Here is a 3,621-nt window from a genome sequence, read left to right as displayed (position 1 = left end):
CTTTGGTAGTGGGAGTTCTCTAATTGATTTTTAAAATAGAAAACAAATAATAAAAGTCCTGCAGAATTTTGCTAATCAATTTAACTAAAATTAATGAGTGTGTGGCAGTGACAGAAAATTATTTGTATTGAGATTCCTTGGTTTAGTCCAGGAACAGAATGTCGATTCAACTAACTTCTGAGTCTCTAAATTGTTCATTTTTCTACCTCAAAGATATTGTTTAATGTCTTTTAGTTTAAATGTATGTATTTAAAACATTATGAATTATTTTGAGAAGTGAGCTTCATATTGGTGAGGAGGGAGTAAAATATATGAAAAAGAGGGGTATTTTCATCACTACCTAGAAAACCAATAATTATCAAACTCTAGAATGAAGATTAGTTGTCATTGGTAAGCAGACTCTTCCTTCTTTTGCTTTGATGCCCATGGGAAGTTATCCCATCTGGTTGTGCTTCTTTTCCCTGTTGGGCAAATGAAAATAATGTTGAATAGTCTCAAATAAATGTTGAGCGGTTCCAATAATTAATGACTATAACACAGTCTGAAGGGCACAAACATTTTGTAAATGTTAACTATCTAAATTATTATAATAAAGTGGACATGTCAGACCCGGTCAGTTCTCCATCACTTACAATGGTACAAGTTGATTGGTTAACAGGTTACGGGTTCAGATAATTTTGAAGCAGTAGTTTTTCTTTATTAAATTAAATTAATTAATTAATTGATTTTTGGCTGCGTTGGGTCTTCGTTGCTGTAGGCGGTCTTTCTCTAGTTGCAGCGAGAGGGGGGGCTACTCTTTGTTGTGGCGTGTGGGCTTCTCATTGCAGTGGCTTCTTCTGTTGCAGAGCACAGGCTCTAGGCCCGCAGGCTTCAGTAGTTGTGGCACGCGAGCTTAGTTGCTCCGTGGCATGTGGGATCTTCCTGGACCAGGGCTCGAACCCGTGTCCCCTGCATTAGCAGGTGGATTCTTAACCACTGCGCCACCAGCGAATCCCCGAAACAGTAGTTTTTCTGAATAAGATTTCTCAGTGTAGTAGATAGTAAATACTTTGAAAAACCTCCAACATTATTGTCTCTAAATGATACGGAATATTTGGTGTACCGGAACCCATAAAAATCCATATTTTTTGATCAAAAATATTTAAAGATAATTAACGTAAAACTGTAATTCGGACCATTGGTACCTGTTCAGAACAATATGTGATAAGCGATTCAGGTTCTATTCAGAGATTGCTACTGAGTTTTGTAAGTGACTTGGTCAAAATTTTAATCTTTTTGCCCATGTTTCCCACTAATAAAACAAGAAAAACAGAGTATGTTGTCAGTGTAATAGTTGGTAAGTCTTGAGTTTCTTGGATAAGAGGTATCATGTGACTGCAAAGTATTATTGACATAATCTACTTATCTCTAGATCTTTTATAAATACTAATTAACTGATAATCTTTTGTGTAATAAGGTAAGCATATATTATTAAAACCATTCTGAAGATGAGTTGTCTGTGAAGTTAAGAGGCAACGCGGATTACAAAGCATTTCTATATCAAAGCAGGACTGGAATGTATGATACTAATGTCAATGAAACATTGTTATTTATTTACTCATAAGGGTAAATCTCTTGAATTTTTTTCATCATAGATTTCCTCCAAACAATTACTACAAAAATTTGGCGTGCTTTGGTCCTTTTTGGAAGTGGGGATAGAGTTAACAAATTCTCTAGGCCATTTCTGTCTGTATATTTCTTCCCCGACAGTGGTTATTTTATTCATGATAAGAAACATGTAGTCAGCTGCATACCGTTATCATCTCTTGAGAATCTGTTGGGTATTAGAACGTTCATTATATAACATGCACATTGTAGGTACTCAGAAATAACTGACTTGCAGACTTTGTTATGCAGTGTTAATGTCTGGTTATCTTAGGATAAAGTTTTTCCTTACATTATCTTATTCTAATGATTGGATGCTAATTTTTCCCCTGATAAATTTATTAACGTTTAGTTTCCAATGAGCTTTGATGTCTTTTGCTGTTGTTCAAAATTCACATTCCACATTTCTGTTAGCCAAGTTTAGAAAAGTGTATTTCTTGAACATGAATGAGGTTTGCTTTGTCACTGGATTCTTAGTTTTTTCTGAGAATCGGGTTCTGGTGTGCTAATACCTCTCACAAACTGGCTTCCCTGGTTTGTTTGGGAAGGAGACTCTGATGACTGCTTAATTTCAGACTGATTGGAGTTAGAATGTATTTAATAGTTTTTTTTTAAATTCCTTTTTTTTTGCTGGAAGGTGGAAGCGTGATGTTCTCACCAGCATAGTATTATGTTGTGGTTAAGCGCACAGAATCTGAGCCAGACTGCCTGGATTCGGATTCCAGCAACTCCAGTTAGTAGCTGTGTGACCTTGGGCATATTACTCAACCACTCTCTGCCTCAGTGTTCTTATCTGTAAAAAGAAGATGATAATAGTACCTACCTCACAGCATTGTTGTGAGAATTAAAAGATGCTTAGAACAGAGCCTAGCATGTAGTAAGTGCTCATTTTTCATTATTTTGATTTTTTTTCCTGGAAGTTAGGTTAAAAAGTCCTGGATATATGTTTAGCTTCATTGCCTGCTGCTTTTGGTGCCAAATCTGAGAAACCATTGCCAAGACCAATGTCAAGAAGCTTTCCCCTGTTTTCTTTGAGTTTTATAGTTTCAGGTCTTAATGTTGAGGTCTTTAATCCATGTTGAGTTGATTTTTGTGTATAGTGTACGATAGGGGTCCAACCACCTGGTCCTGGGCTTTTCTTTGCTGAGATTATAATTACCAATTCAATCGCCTCATTCATTATTGGTCTATTCAGATTTTCTATTGTTTCATGATTCAGTCTAGGTTAGTTGTATGTTTCTAGGAATTTATTTGTTTCTTGTAGATTATCCAGTTTGTTGGCATATTAAATGTTCTAGTATTTTCTTATGACCCTTTGTATTTCAGGCATCCATTGTAATGTCTCCTTTTTCACTTATAGCTTTATTTATTTGAGTCCTCTCTCTTTTTTCTTGGTTAGTCTAGTTAAAGATTTGTCAATTTTATCTTTTCAAAAAACCAACTCTTAGTTTTGTTGACCTTTTCTATTGTCATTCTAGTCTCTATTTCATTTATTTCTGATTCTTCAATTCCTTATTTCCACTTCTATCAGTATGTTGCACTCAGTGATTGGATTTTATTAACTCTTTTATCGTTGGTGTGCATTGTATGCTCAACAAGTATTTATTGAAGGAAGGAAGGAAGGAAGGAAGGTTTAAAATTTGACAAAGGTGTGAAAAAGACACCAACTAGTTTTTGCCTGTTAAACTTACTCCTAATTTGTGAAGACCATTGCATTAAAGAGAAGAAATTAAAAACAAATTCAGCTTCTGTTGGGGGGTATATTTAAAATGCAAAGATTGACCAGAACCAGTGAGGATGACCTGCAACAGGAAGAACTTTTATTGAAATACCACCATAGAGAAAGCCAAAGAGATGTTACTATTCTAAAAATAATTTGTTTTAGTTCATTGGAAGAAAAGCAGAAAAATAAGAAAGCTCTTATTTAGGAACCTAGTTTCAATTTGATATTTTGATTTAGGGGCATCCTTTTTGGGC

This window comes from Neophocaena asiaeorientalis, unplaced genomic scaffold, assembly GCF_003031525.2.
Source record: "Neophocaena asiaeorientalis asiaeorientalis breed wild unplaced genomic scaffold, Neophocaena_asiaeorientalis_V1.1 scaffold1, whole genome shotgun sequence".
NCBI classification, from domain to species: domain Eukaryota; kingdom Metazoa; phylum Chordata; class Mammalia; order Artiodactyla; family Phocoenidae; genus Neophocaena; species Neophocaena asiaeorientalis.
This window is presented reverse-complemented; position numbering follows the sequence as displayed.